Source organism: Trichogramma pretiosum, unplaced genomic scaffold (genome assembly GCF_000599845.2).
Source record: "Trichogramma pretiosum strain Unisexual culture from Peru unplaced genomic scaffold, Tpre_2.0 scaffold177, whole genome shotgun sequence".
Lineage (NCBI taxonomy): Eukaryota > Metazoa > Arthropoda > Insecta > Hymenoptera > Trichogrammatidae > Trichogramma > Trichogramma pretiosum.
This window is the reverse complement of record NW_019640844.1, coordinates 31,832-48,390: the sequence shown is the minus strand read 5'-3', so window position 1 is coordinate 48,390 and position 16,559 is coordinate 31,832. Positions and strand designations below refer to the sequence as shown.

The 16,559-nt window shown below is 40.8% G+C and overlaps 1 protein-coding gene across 4 annotated transcripts in view; it reads right to left on the bottom strand.

Annotated features, from left to right (window-relative positions):
* Positions 1-16,559, bottom strand: part of LOC106649898 (homeobox protein cut) — an 82,615-nt gene that overhangs the window by 50,341 nt on the left and 15,715 nt on the right. For 3 of the 4 annotated variants that reach the window (XM_023463564.1, XM_023463563.1, XM_023463565.1), the window contains one exon: positions 11,838-11,977. The exons of the other annotated variant lie outside the window; for it this stretch is intronic. The gene's annotated coding sequence lies outside the window, so the exon portion shown is untranslated. The remainder of the gene's footprint in view (positions 1-11,837; positions 11,978-16,559) is intronic. 4 annotated transcript variants of the gene reach the window in all.

Below are 16,559 nucleotides of genomic sequence, written 5' to 3'. Positions count from 1 at the left end.
AGTGAGAGAGAGAGAGAGAGAGAGGAGAGAAAGATTAATAATAGAGTAAAGCCAAAGCGAAGAGCTTGCAAGCTACTGCCTGCCATGCCTGCCTGCCTGCCTGCTGCTGCTCTGTGGCTCTTCTGTTGCTAACAGTTAATCGATATGATACTCTTATACGCGCGCACATCCAGGCACCTACCTACCTACCTACGATATGTATGTGTGTGAGCACGTGGCGTCGTCGTACCAAGTGCCCGCGGTATGTGTCAGTGTGTATGAGCGAGCTTTTCCGACCTATCCTACGTTATATAGTATGTGTGTGTGTGTGATGTTGCCGATGCAGCCCTGCCACGTTTCTGCCTATGTGCGTTTCATTCATCAAATAAGTGGTCAACTTTTATCTCTCGCTCTTTTTCTCCCTCTCTTTCTCTTTGCTCTCGCGCGTCGCTCTCCTCGTTTTTTTCGGACGTTCGCTCTCGAGTTTGGCCCGCTTTTTGCGGTCGTGCTTTGACATCCTTTAAGCATGTGCCCGGCCCGATGCGTACCTTCATCTTTTTCCCCCCGATGTATTCTTCGTTATTGAGTCTGATTCCCATCAACGGCGCTCGAATTTCATCGCGTACAATAGTACCAATTCATTTCTAGATGGCGCATCCAATATCCGCAAGTATAAACAGACGAAGATTGCTACATGTATAAATCCGGCTAGAAGATTGCTACATGTATTGTCATAATCTAGTTTTGGAATTTAACATTTCGTGAAATTCATACTATTTGCAGAGTTATAGATGCTAAAGATCGGCTTGTCTCCAAAGGATGTCGCGCGTAAATATACCGAATCGGTGCGGATTACAACCTTACAAGTCTTTCTCGATACTATGAGTGCTTTAGAGGTAAAGAGGAGGAAAAACCACATTGATATGTTTTCGTTTGAAAAAAGCAGATCAAAATAAATGACCTATAGGAGTTAGCGTTATGTTATGCCGATTAATTCGACGGCAAATAGCTGGTTTCCCACTTGGATTACGAATCGATTTTCGAGCATAAAAAAGGTCTCACCTGTGAACTAGATTAGAATATTTTATCGTGATATTCTATGAGTAGTTTTAAATTTAAACAATAAGTGTTGATTTTTATCAATAGGGGTTGTATAAGTGAGTTATTAATTTTTTTTAATCGCGACAAGATGAAAAAAGGCTTGGCGATTAGATTCCACAAAGAAAAACGTCTCTTCGGTAAAATTAATGTTGAATGAAACCATGCTTTAACTTATACAATTATTTTGACTTGACCACTTGCAGATTCACAGATTTAAAGGTACTCGCCATCTAGTGGTCAAGGGTCAAAGTACAGTTATCGCATTAATAAGCGGTTGAAAAAATATTAGACGCGCTCAATAATTGTGACATTATTGCAGTCGAAAAATCGCCAAAAGTAATCAAATTAATAGTAATCATATTATAAAACGTTTCTATCAACAAAATTCATCTGCTTTCGAATCCGATGAAGAATCGACTCCATTGCACAGAAGCAGAAGAATCGGCTTTGGGTACAAACGCAGTGCGGATTTGTGTTCATTTTTCACGCACGCTCACACACACAGGCACAGCAGCCACCACAGCCAGGAGTGCCGCGCGCTGCCGGCAGTGCGGGCTAATATTACACGTCTATATACACGTGCTCCGCAGTTTTACAAACCAGCAGCAGCAGCAGCAGCAGACAAACAGACAGACAGTGCGCGATGCAGGCCTGCTGGTAATCATTTCTTTACGGGGCACTATCAACTGCTGCTGCCGCTGATGATGTGCTTTTTGTATATTAAGCTGACACTGATTTTTTTTTCGACGACCCGCTGTATAAATAGTTAAACTGCATGTAATGTAGTGCAGACGATGGGTCGCTCTAATTTCCAACGAAGCTGCGGGCTACAGCCTACATGATTTTTTGCTTTATTTTAGTTTTGCAAGATTCGTTCGTCGACCAATATCGTCGAGGATATTTCAATTCGATCGCTTAGTTTTTTTTTTTTTTTTTATATCTCTTCAATTTTGATTTCCACGCTCGCGTGTAACATAATTTCGCATTCTAAATTTCAAGATATCGAATTGAAAAAGAAGAAAAAAAATTATTAACTACACTCGGAGACGCGCGATCTGTGAACGACTGATAGATATATTGCGGCCAGATGACGCGTAGCAAAGTAGAGTAGAACAAAAAAAAAAAGTTGTACCGAAAAGGGCATTGACGCCATATGGCGCATATCATTTTATTTTTTACCGTAACATATATAGGTATACATATTTCCAATATATACATCTATACAAACTTCGCAACGCGCATGCTATACTAGAACGGCCAAATTAGATTTTCATTAAAAAAAAAATTTCTTCCCTTTTTTTTACCTTCGCTCTTTAATCTCGAGTCACAGCTTGCTCGCTATATATATTTTGGACATTGCTTTGATTTTCGATCGCTTCGCGCTCGTTCGTTCGTTTATTATTACGTATGAGACAAAAAAAAAGAAAAAAAGACAATGTCATCCAACACTCGAGGGCTGCGTGAAATTAATAAGACGTATTATATATTTTTTCACGTGCGAACTCGTTCAATAACATCGTTATTATTTGACACCTGAGAAATACATTCTAGAAACGAGAATAATGAACGATCGTCATTGTTGGCTTAAGAATTTTGCAATAAAATAATTAAATACAAATGTCAATAAAAATAATATAAGTCCATAATAATTAAATACGTAACTTAGTTTATCATAAAAATATTAACTTAACGCATGCGTCGCTTTCAGCAGCTCCTTTGTCTCGCATAAATTTCAATTTTCACTGATAAAACGGAAAATAGCTACGATCACTCGAAATGAACGTATATATACTTCTGAAAAAAGTACAGTGCCGTGCAAAGGAACCCATGAAAAAAATTGTCCCGAGGAGACAAGCGCTCAATGAATCGAAAAGCACGTGCCGATACATAGTAATATAAACTCCGCGCAGAGTCGCGATACAAAAATCGACAATACAACTGATTATTTTCAATGAAATAAAAGCGAGGAAAGACAAGAAAACTTACCTAATGATCGACGCACGCGAATACTTTTTCAGCGGAGGCCCTCGTGCAGCGTTTTCTTTATCTCCGGACGAATCGCCGTGCCGTGTTGTTGTTCACGTCGTGAGTCTTTTCGGGCGTTTACGATAATAACAACGACGACACAACAAGACGCACAACAACAAATAATAATACGTGTAGCACTGCAGGTGCACCACTTCTGCACGGACTCGGGAGCTTCGTAGCACGCGCTCGCTCGCGGAGAGTTAAATCGAATGGAAACGCGGTCGGGAAATATAAAAAAAAGGAAAGAGCCAAAGAGAGAGAGAGAGAAAAAAAAAGGCAAAGAAAGGAAGAGATGAGTGGGCAGACGGCGGCGGCAACAGCGGCGATAGATAAACAGTTGCGATCCACCTGTGAAAACTTGCCTGGTGTTCTCTGCGCAAAACAACAAGGCCTGTATGTGCACAGCTGGTGCACAATGAGCAAGAGAGAGAGAGAGATGGAGCTTGGCATAAAAGCGCCCACACAGACGCAGCTTATCCAGACAGAGAAAGAGAGACACGCGCAAAGAAGCTTATATTTTATTGGAAAAAGAGGCCCAGCAAATTTGTTTAATTATAAGACGACGATCAAAAATTTTAAATTCGTGTCGTGCATGAGATTTTTTTTCTTTAATTCTATATTATCGCACACATCGGCAACCGCAACGGCACAAGAAATCCAAACGAGTAAATTCGCTCGTATCGTCTATTACATGTAATAATAATATTTACAAATACGAAAGCGCCTGCCGCGCCACGAGTATAGCGCGTCGCTGCTGCTAATCGCGCGAGTGCCGGTGGCCGACTGAAACTTTCTCGCAAGCCGCCACCGCCGCCACGCATAGAAGGGAAAGAGAGAGAGAGAAAGCACGCCGCCACCGCTACCGCTAAAAGCCCGCTTTGCTAGATTCTGCTGCTGCAGTTTGATGTAGCTATATATACGGGTAAAATAGTTGAAACTACGCTGACGCCACCTGGTCGAGGCCGGCTGAACAAGAGTCTTTAGCGTGAGCGTGCGAATTCGTAAATATAAGCTGAACGCGCGCGCAAACGGTGCGCAATTTTTTGAGTTACGCGTAATACGATGGGTATAAATGGGCTGAGCCATAGCTGGCCCATGGCTTTTCTCTAATTTTCATTGATTCTTGACTCATATTAAGCACAATAATGAATTCTGTTTGTCTGCCGATAACCAAAATTCATCAGAAGTTGTATTTTGATGTGTCGATGAACATATTACAATGTTGGCGTAATCGAAGGAGACGAACACATTTATTTTTGCACAGTGACATTATATTAGTGCATGAAAATATCATTTTTATGGGGACTCCACTTCTTAATATGATTTTTAAGTACAAATTTGAATTCTACATCAAATTTTACATTAAAAACCATGATTCAACAATTTCTTCATATTAACCCAAGAAAATCAGAATTGCAAGCAGAATATCAGCAGAAAAAGAAAATTCGACTTTGAAACCCTGATAATCCAATAGGGTTCGACCTAGAGGGCTGAAACTTTCAGGATTTTCACTTTTTAATGTACTCTTCAAAAACACATAATTTGAGAAAAAAAATTTTTTTAACCATCACGCTAATTATGGCTTCGCCCAAATACTTGCCATAATAACAGGAGTGGTGTTTTGACATCTATTTCTCGAGACAGGAATCGAAGCCGGAGTACAAATGAAAATTACCGAATGCTTTTCCAAAAAAGCGAAATCGTTCGCGCTCTCTAAATACATTGGTATCCCGTTAAAACTCATGTCGGAGCTTTTGGGATTGCCACGATTAATAAACAAGAGTATCGAAAGAGAAAAACATTGACAACCGATTGGACAAAAATGTGCAAGATTAAAGTCAGTATGATTTGTCGTCGTCACACTGCAGCAGCAATCGGCTACATGCACTGCTCTGTATACTTTATCATACAAGCATGTGCGCGTGGGGTATCATCATCATAATACAATTGAAATGATAAAAAGAGCCGCCGCCGGCGCTAATAAGTCCGAAACACGCATCGGCCCGGCTATTTAGATTAGTCAACTCGAGTGCCCCTATACACACACGCGCTCTCACTTGCACAGTCGGGAAACTTAAATTTATATATCTATACGTATGTATTTGTCGAGAGGAGCGAAGTATATACGTATATATATATAGCTGGATTATATACGGGAGAAGAGGAAGGAGTGTGTGTATGAGTGTGCTAGTGAGTGAGAGAGAAAGCTGAGAACTAAGTGGGCAGATCGTCGAGTCGGCAGGAGCGAAGGTGGCGATGGTGGTGGTGGCAGCGGACTATTCGCGCTGTGTCTGTGTGTGTATGTGTGAGCGAGTCTGTGCTTGCGTTCGAAAAGCTGTGTGTGCGCTGGCGGAGCTGCAACTGCTGCTTTTGACGCGTCCGATATATAATTCCGCGGGGCGAAGAAAAGCCCCCGCTGCCACTGAAGCTGAGGAATAGCTTTTGCTCGAGACCCACCCCACCTTCACCTCCTCTCTGCCTCCTCTGCCTCGTGCTCCTTCTCATCGGCCTCGTCGAATGAGCTTTCGTTTAATGCACACACGCGTACACGTACAGAGCGTATACTGCAGGCCTCTTTCGCACCTTATAATACCCTCGCACACGCACATACACAGCACACAAACGCGTTTTATTAAACGAAGAGAGCGTGCATGGAGCAGGCTGCTGCGAGTATCCGAGGCTTGACCGTGATACATTATACAGTTGGTCTATACGTAGGCTGCGAAATCTTGTTGTGCTGAAATTGCTGTATAATATCATCATTATGCACTATATGAAAGCTCGACCAAGTGTCAGTAGTCGCGACTTCTTACACGCGCACGGCCCCTGTATAGCTCCGGTATCGAGTTCGACTCGTCGATCGGCGCTGTCCCCCGCCAATAGCATCGTCGTACCGCGCGGAGCTAATTGAAAGGTCGATCGCGGGGCCTATATCGAAGCGCACTTTTTGCGTTGTCCTTTCCGGAAACAGTACACGCGTTCTCGGACACAATCGAGCCGAATATTAACCGGCTATAACGCGGCGTTAATTTGCCCTGTCCTCCGGCTTCGGAGCTACGTAGTATAAACGGTGCATATAACTGAGCAAAAGTTCCTCGCTGCTGCGAGCACTCGAGCCGCGTACATATACGTATTTCGTGCGCGAGCTCTCGACTCGAGGCTCAAAGTATTTCCTGTGGCGTTGGTCCTCCGCGCGCGTGTGTGTGTGTGTGTGTGAGTGAATGCGTAGTACAACATACATACATATTCTATATTCCGTTATCGCTTCGAACCACTCGGAACTCGGAAATCTCGATTGATCCTCGCGCGGCCCGCGTGTTATATACTCACTGTCATCTGCAAGCTTTCTGCATTATGAGCGCGCGCGTACTTGCACACACGCGTACCTACACATATAGACCGAGGATATTATAAAGCCGTTTGTCGGACGGTTTATATGGTATTGCTATATTCTCTGGATTTTTCAAGCGAATCTGTGCACGCTGTCAAGAATTCTAAAACTCGCGTCTGTTTCGAGTGTAATTTTCCTCGACCGCATAAATTATATCGAACAATAATTACCGTGCGCAACAGTAATATATGCCTTGATGCATGTTTTATATTCGCAAGCGAGCTTAAAGGGTATATAAGACAACCAAGTTGCCGAGAACGAGGCAGAGAATAAGAGAGAGAGAGAGAGAGAGAGAGAGAAATATTTAAGGGCTTTCGATCGAATGAGTTATTAAAAAATGGCATTAAAATTATTCAACTTAGGTTCTCCAAGTGGTTAAGGAGGCTCTACACCAATCATAACAATAGTACAGCGAGGCATCTGTCTGTCTCTTTATCGCATTAGGCATACAACCGCTCACACTATTCGAAATCAATGATTTTTTTAATTACTCGTTAGTTAGTTCGTAAGGGCTAATTTTTAACATACCAAACGAAAGCTTGGAACTTTCTCTTTCAGAAAATATATTTTTTATCAAGATGGTTGATCTTTTAAATTAGTTATAAACAATAAATGACCGCGTCCGATCAGAATCCGTGTTAAATTTTCAAACTTGTTCATGTCGAAAGTTTGATCGTCGACCACATGTTTTTTTTTTGGAAGCTCATTTTGAAGATCTAACAAATCGATTGATATAAGTTTTATCTTGTTGGATGATCGTTCGTATTATGCGTAAAGCCTCCTTAAGAATACATTCAAATTTAAAACTCATGATGATAATTTGAAAATTATCCTTATGAACTGGTTGGCGAAATCGCGATAATATTTGCAACTTCCTCATAAGCATCAACAAGTTAGGTAGAGTTTTGTTAAATAAATTAAATACCATCTTATGTTGCTTCATTGATGTATACTCAAGTATACAATTAGTTTTATTAAATTTATTTTCAAAACAAGTTTTAAAATTGTACATTATCATAAAATGTAAATCTTGTACACTACCAAAATTTTTCAAGATTTTAATGAAAAATATCAATTTATCATTTCTGAACTTCGTTGCCTGAAAATACAAAAGATGGAGGGATTAGAAAAATTTATAAAATTATTATTTAGATGGTAAAAAAAAGCAAGTACCATTTAATAATTTGCACTTTTTGATCAACTGGACCTTTTTCAACTGCATCAAATAATTTGGCTTTGTTTTCTTGTGCAACGATTTCACTGGCTTCGTATATTCTAAACAAATCCTCGTTTTTCAAATTCTCGATGATCATATCGCAGCAGAGAATCGGCAGTCGGTGGTGTATCAGCTTTTGAAAAGCATCGATTGCCAACCTTTCAAAATATCTTCTAGACATTTTTTCGCAAAGATGCCTCAAGCACAAATCGCGATATTTTTCGGGGATTCTATCCAAGTTGTTTACTCGCTCGATCTCCAAGTAGTTCGTGTATGTGAGTAGTTTCGCAGCTTCTTCGGATCGTAACTGGATTAGATCGTACAGAGACAGATTCGGAATGATAATTATCTCTTTGGCTTTGCTCGTGAACTCCTCTTCGTCGTACCAACATTTTTCCAACAAATCCGACGAATTTTCGAACGATTCATACTCGACAAACAATTTAATGATCGTCAGGACATCGATTCCTTCCATTTCATAGCCCCTTTTTTCTAAGCATTCAACGACGGCTAGAATGCCAGATGCCAATTTTAATTTATCCCAGTCGCTTTTATATTCGTCAAACATCTCGCAAAAGTAATCATCGGGGGGGAAAGCGAAGTCAGACAGATCAGCCCCATGATCCAAGAGTACATCGACCACACCCGGTGAAAGACTTCCTACAGCTGTATCTAGCGGTGTCAAGCCCCATTTGTCCAGAGCATCGACTTGGACTGTCTGCTGAACATCATTGGCGATCTCGAAAAATAACTTCACCGAGTCATCGTCGTGCCTTCCATTGCAAATAATGTGAAGAGGTAGCAATCCACGTTTATCGGCTGCATTCGGATTGGCGCCTCTTCGAAGTAGATCTTTGACATTTTGTTTTTTACTCTTGAGCAGGGCATAGTGCAATGGAGTCCAACCACATTTATCTGGGATATTGACTTGCACTGTTTGTTGTATATCACTGCACATCTTAATAAACTTCTCCACCAACTCGTCATCTATTGGGCGTGATGCAATCATATGCAAAGGATGATAACCTACGGTGTTGGTCAAATTCGGATTGCTACCTTTTCTTAGTAGTTCTTTGATATTTCGTTCTTTACCATTGTATAGAGCTAAGTGCAATGGAGTTTCGCCCGAATTGTTCTTGGCATCGACCTGCAACATCAGATTCATGTCATCGCATATTTCAAAGAACCACTCCGCAAGGTCATCATCGATTTTTCTACAGCTAATTGCATGAAGAGGTGTACATCCCTTCTTATTAGCTAAATTTGGATTGACGCCTTTTCTCAGCAACCATTCGGCAGGTTTCTTTTTACCTTTGAACAGAGCCAAGTACAATGGCGTCCAGCCCAACTTGCTTTGAGCGTCGACCTGTATCGTCAGCTGCTTGTCATCGCAGATCTGAAGGAATTTCTCGGCTAAGTCATCATGGTAATTTATTGAGCAAATCGCGTGCAGTGATGTATATTCTTCTACGTCGGGTATATTCGGATCAGCGCCATTTCTCAGTAGCGATTCGACCACACGCCTTTTATCCAAACGCACAGCAATTTGCAATGGTGTCCGACCACTTCTTTTTTCTAGGGCATTGACCTGCACCTTCAGCTGCATATCATTGCAGATCTCGAAGAACTTTTCCACCAAGTCATCTATGCCATGTAATGCAATGAGATGCAGAGATGTTGATCCCTCTGCGTCGGCTATATTGGGATCGGCGCCATTCCTCAGTAGACATTCGAACATCTTCGGTTTGGCGTTGCGCAGAGCTACGTGCAATGGTGCCCGACCACAATTGTCTAGGGTATTGACCTTTACCGTCAGCTGGATCTTTTCGCAGATCTCAAAAAATTTCTCCGTCGCGTCATCAGCGACTTCTACATCGCCAATAAAGTGCAGACATGAACGTTCTTTCGCATCTTTTGAATTTACATCAGCTCCTCTTCTTAGCAGTAAATCGACTAACTTCATATGTCCGTAATGCACGGCCCAGTGCAATGGGGTCCGACCCGAATTGTCCCGAGCATCGACTTGAATCGTCTGCTTAATTTCATTGGCGATCTTGAAGAATTCCTCAAACAAGTCATCATCATTGCCTCCCCTGCAAATAATGTGAATTGGAGTCAATCCTTTCTTATTAGCCCAATTCGGATCGGCGCCATTTCTCAGCAGCAATTCAATAGTCTTCGTGTGTCTGTTCTTCAAGGCCATGTGCAGTGACGTATCGCCTGTTTCTTTCATGGAAATATTGGGATCCTGGCCGAGCTCGAGAAATTTCTCGACGATTTCATCGCAGCCACACATGCAGGCCACATGAAAGTGAGTGAATCCAGATTCGTTGGTGTAGTTTACGTTGAACTTGTCGTAAATTTTAAAAAGCTCTCGAACCTTGGATATCCAATCGCGGATCGTATGTCTTGCAGCATAAAGTATTGGTGTGTTGCGACACAAAAGTGGCTTACCGTCTTTATCGAGGTCGGGCTCGTCTCTGTATCCTGTCCTTATCACAAATTTGATTAACTCGGTGGGACCAATTTTCACACACTTCGTGAGCAGCCAATCGATCTCTTCTTTGCAAAAAATCTCACGGAGATTCGGAAGTCGACTCTTCCAATCATTGATTAACCTACACAGTTGCCAGTAAAAATTTTCACGTTCTTCTTCAATCTCCCAATTTACTCGTGCTCGCATTCTGTTTAAACTTTCTAATTTATTTTGACCCGCCTCGACATCCATAATTTCATTAAAGCGATCATTTGAAAGTTTTTGAAATTCGTCGTGGGCCATCTCTTTACACACTGTCACACAATCATAGAATAACTTTTAACTAGTGAAATATATTTTCTTGTAGAAGAATTCTTCTCTACGTCGATGCGACGTTCACTCTTCGGTATCTACTCTTGTACTAATGCACTCGAATGAACTTGCATAAAAATTTTTTCGGAGTTGGACGGCTTGGCGCAGTCGCACCGCAGTGCTGTCAAGAAGTGGCGAGGCAAATAGCTGAAGGAGTCTTCGTTACCGACGAATATTGTACAGCCAAAGTAGACTAATTTTGAAAAATTTTAATGATTTCGTGTCATGGCTTTCTGGTACGGACTTTCCGTGATGGGAAATGAAGCTGTTGTATAGTTGGTTTTTTTAGCAAATCATTTTTAAGTTTCCATATTTTAACATCTCTCAACTGAGATTAAAGATCATTCAAGTTGGCTAAATTGCCTCTGTTGATACACTTGATTAAATGAAAAATGTAAACTTTCTTTTCACGCCATAGTGCAAATTATGGTATCAACCAAATTTCAATAACTGCCACAAAAACAATTCATTTGAAAAAATGAATACTTTCAAAACTCCTAACTTTCCATTCTGATAATCAAAAATTTCCAATTCGATACGTTCCGGAAATTGATAACCCCTAATATCTATCATTCTGAAACGAGAACATAGCTCTGTCCACCGGATTTAAAACGTACGACTATACGAACGAGACAAAATACTGTAATAGTTGCGACGTGGCTCGCCACACGTTGGTGTATACAATATACATTTCTAATGGGCGCTATGTGCAGCACCGGAAGCCGCCAAGCGTGAATCGAAAGTATAATTTTCGGTCGGAGTCATCACTTTCCAGAGCTGAAATATATGACGCGGACGTAGCGATGTATTAAACGCTCGTCACGCGTGGATGCATATCATGAGCGCAGCGTAGCGCGCATTATTCCTATATGTACACACATATTTCTAATTCGTTGCCGAGATATCTAATGGCAGAGCAGATTTTGAAATAGAATTCGACCGTTCGCATGATTCCATCGTTTTGCTTTTTCTTCTCTTTTTGTCCGAGCTACACTGCCCTCCGGCTCGCGGTAGAATTTATTATTAATGATTCTGTATATAGCACGCGCGCGTGTTGCTATACAGAAGTGCTCGTGGACATTAATATGTACGTGGCGGCGTATGATAGCGACGAGAGGAAAATTTACATCGACGGATCGTAAGCGAGAAGCGGTGTGTATAATGATACTATATATACGAGCTAAATAAATATCGCAGGTATATGCGTGACGTTGACGGGCAATTATACACGGTCAATTAGATTTGATCGACATAAAAATAGGTTGATTTCATACCTCTTTAAGGAATTGAAGTTCGATCGAATGCAGGCTCTGACCAAGTTCAATCTATGCGGCTTGATACCCACTAATTTTTCAAAGAAACATTTTTTCCCCGTTCGAACGAGCCTTTTCAAGAAGCCCGTGGGCATCATTATCTACAACATAATAGAATTTTCGATTAAAAAACTTGCAATTAATCAATATTATGAAAATGGTGTATTCCTTCAATAAAGTAATATTATCTCATGTTAAAAGTTGAATAATTTAGAACGGCTATAAGGGTTTGTACTACAATGGGTCGACGGCGTATAAACAAAATTCGTTTATAAAAAAACCACGTCTAGCAAGAAGCTACAGGCGTAAATAAATTTTTGTGCGCGTTGTTGATCTGTCTCTGTCTAGTAGCAACGTCAAAAATTAAGATGTGCACAGCTCGAATTCGAGATGGCTGATATTTTTTTTCATGATAGCCACACTGGTTTTTCTAGTCGATTACGATCTGGACGATACTTCTTAGACTAAATTCTTTTCGTGACCTTACGCGTAAGTCAATGTTTATGCGCTCCGTACGATCTACAATCCATGATTCTTGATCGATGCTTAGGTGGGAAAATTTTCACAATCCAATAAAAACAAGTGCAAAATGGACAATTCATAATCATTTTATATCTGTAGCTCAAAGAAGTAGCGTACTTATATCGCGAAAAGGACGAGAACATTGAACAGGAGCGAGAAACGAAATTTAACTCTATCTATCTCTCTCTCTCTTTCTCACTTCCTCTTCCTCTAATGCGGATGCAGATTGCTCGCTTTTCGCGTGTATAATACACCTAAGCAGAGCAGGTGTCGCGCGAGCTAGCGAACGAGAGAGAGAGAGAAAGAAAGAGAACAGCTCCTCGACAACAGCGCAGGTGTGTACCCTGTTTTATATATATAATATATAGTTTAGGTCATATATAGTCGCTGCCGGAACGAGGAAATCTCGCCGCTTGTTATATACGCATGGGATATATACTTATATATTATTCTATTATATAGCGCTCGCAAGAACAAACAGCTGGTGACTGCGTCGCGTGAAATGGACTACTGCTGCTGCTGCTGCTGCTTATACATATAGCGCAGAGTGCAGCCTCGGCCTATATATACTATCGTAGATCCTCCGTGAGATCGCTTCGTTTTTTTCTTAACCCGTCGTAATTATAAACGATGCCAGAAGTGTCAATGACACGCCACGCAATAATTCACATCAGGCACATCGATAAACGGATTTACCTCGTGGCGACCGAAATTTTGCGTGACGTAAATTTTTTTTGTGGTCTGTAGTGGTATACAGTCACCCCATGTGATATTTTAGGAAATGAAAATATCGCAAGGCTAACGTTTTACTTCATCGATTTCGTTGATACATTAAAAACTTTATTCTTATACCGCGAGTAAATTTCGACAACGAATTCGAGTACAAAGATCAGAGCCGCCAGTCCGCAGCCAGCGCACAGAATCCCCACGGCGTATTTGGTCTCGTCGCCCCTCTTGGCCGCCCCTCTCTCCTCGCGATGGCGTCGTTCATTCGCCGAAATATCCGATTGAATCTCGGCAGCAGCGAAAAATCGGCCGAGAAGTGATAGCCGTCGTACTGCGACGTGATCAGCGGTTTGGACACGTGGACGCCTCGGCTCTCCTTGACGCCGCAGGTATTGAGTTGCTGCGGACTGGTGATGCACACGATCCGCTCGTCCCTCAAGAGTTTGGCCACGCACGAGCTCAGATTGGTGTACAGGCGAATCTCCTTGCCGATGGGCTTCTGGAAGCGTCTCGCGTTGTTGGGCAGACCCCAGACCTCGTAGTCCGTCCGGCGGAGATCCTGCAGAGTCTCGAAGTCGGAGTGAAATTTCGTGAACGTACTGAAGGCCTTCAGCGAGGACAGAAAAAAGGTACTGGTCATGCCGGTGAGCAAGATCAGGGTTATCAGGGCGATTCTCTCGGAAAAGTAGCGGGCTCGCTCGAAGGCGCTCTGTCTTAGCGAGTTGGTGAACAGCCGGACGAGCTCGAGGCAAGCAGCCGCCCACGACAGTCGCAGAACATTTCGCAGCGCGACGACGCGAAGCGCGACCATCGCCAAGGCAAAGGCGCAGGCTCGAACGTCGAGCTGCATCAGGATCTTTTTCAGGCCACCGTGGGTGGTCTTGCGCGACACGACGAACGCCACGTTCTCCTTGATGTCCCTTTTGTCGAATGCCAACTTTTTTAGATAAGACTTTGGAAAATGTTGTAAAATGTAAAAATTCACCAAACAATCAAAAAAAAGTACATAGAGGTTTGTGAAAAATTCGTGCTGATTGTTCTTTGAGGGATTTGTAAATTGAAGTTTGATTAAATTTCGATCAAACTTCGGCTAGCCGTAACAATGAAGATACAAATCTTTTTACTTTTAAAGATAAATTATACAAAAACTCCTAAGGCTCATTATCTCAGACCATGAATTCACGACATTTATTATTCAAATTTTTACTTATTATTATTATAATACATTTTTCAATTTCGTGTTTTTTTAATATTCAAACTTCTATGTGGAATTTCGCGAATCCCAGGGGAGAGACTCCTATTCACATCATCTGCAAGAAAGATAAAGATACTCATATCTTTGCAAAGCTGCTGTTTGACATAAGTGCCAAGAGGAAGCTTCCAGTTCCAGTCAACAGCGTGGACCGTTTGGGTAACAGACCATTAGACTATGCATTGGACTCAGGAAATAGGTACTTAGTATGGATGCTGATTAAAAACGGTGCCAATCCATGTTTGGTCAAGGAGGAGGAATCGACACGTCTGCTCATCAATGAAATCATCAATGACAAAAGTTTTGACAATATCGAGGAACAGACATCAGAGTTCGACGATGAAATCATCGATGAAATGAAAATGTACAAGATAGAGGAACAAATACGTATGCTCCTCGATGAAGAAAGTTTAATAAATATAGAAGAAGAGACAACTCTGTCCATCGATGAAATTAGCAATGGAGAAAGTTTAATAGATACGGAAGAAAAGACAACTCTGTCCATCGATGAAATTAGCAATGGAGAAAGTTTAATAGATATGGAAGAAGAGACAACTCTGTCCATCGATGAAATTAGCAATGGAGAAAGTTTAATAGATACGGAAGAAAAGACAACTCTGTCCATCGATGAAACCGCCGATGAAGAAAGTCTCATCGACACAGAGGAAGACGTACCTCTGTCCATTGGTGAAACCGACGACGAAGAAAGTTTAATCTATACAGAGGAAGAAATAACTCTGAATGAAGAAAGTTTGATGAATAAAGAGGAACAGAAAACTCTGCCCATCGATGAAGATGACGATGAGGAAAGTTTAATTGATACAGAGGAAGAAATAACTCTGAGTGAAGAAAGTTTGATGAATGCAGAGGAACAGACAACTCTGCCCGTCGATGAAGATGACGATGAGGAAAGTTTAATCGATACAGAGGAAGAAATAACTCTGAATGAAGAAAGTTTGCTGGATGCAGAGGTACAGACAACTCTGCCCGTCGACGAAGAAGACCATGCATCGTTGAAAGAATAATATTTTATGTTTTCTTGAAATTACCTTTGATTGTATATTATTGTATACTTGATAAGTAGTGTAATTTTTAAAATAATTTCTTTTAAATTATCGAAATTTATAATAAATAAATATAACCATTTTTGAAATAAACAAGCCATCTACTTCATATATTACTATCTAATCAATGCATATCCTCTCCTGATTGAATTAAATTTATAAAATTCAATTTTCAAAAGATTATATTTATATTAAAAAAAAAAGATGAAAAAAACTTAAAAATAAAAAGTTTAATTAATAAAAATATCTAAAGCCTAAAAATAGCGAAAAAGTTGAAATTTTTCATTTGGAGTGTTCGTTACTCTTGCATTGTATCGCGCACTTGTAATCCTTAAACCGAGCTAAACGTCTAGACCTTGCTTGAATATGTAACTGAAATCTAATTCATGTTTTGAATCGATCTAAAATCTTTGCTTAACCCAGAAAATTTGGGAAAATTCGAGAAAGTTCGAGTAATTCGAGTCCAACGGGGGACGTAAAAATGTCTGGTGTTTCCATTTTGTTGACACCGGATAAATTTAGTTAATTTGTTACGTAATAACGTTATTTGCAATCGATTTTCAGTCAAAGTCCTTCAATTTTTGTAAATTGGACTTCGCGTCTACATATTCAAATTCAATTTGATCCCAAGGCTTTTCTTTCACTCTGATATAGAGTTAATAAGATTACACAATTATGTTTAAATATTTTTATATTTTCATACTCATAAGATAAAATAACCTAACAGCAGGATTGAATAAATCAACGGGTTCCATCTTACTCGCTTGATATTTCATTTGCGACTTAATCTTGCATTACTAAATTTAAAAATATTTACAAATCACGATGTTAAAATTGGAACCAATGCAAATTTGTATCTTATAAGTGTGTGGACTCGACTTGGACATTTTCTTCTTCTCACATAGATACGTGGCCGAATTCAAAAAGATTTTGCTACCAAGGATAATAGAATAGTACTGTTTTCTAGAACACAAACACGTAAACTTTACTAATACGGTAACATAGTCCAGTAACTATTACCAGCGCAATGAGTTCCAAGAACTGCTTTTAGAAATTTTCAGTGTGTCAACGATGACTGCACCGACGCTCCGGGCTCCGCCCCCCCCCCCCCCCCCCCCC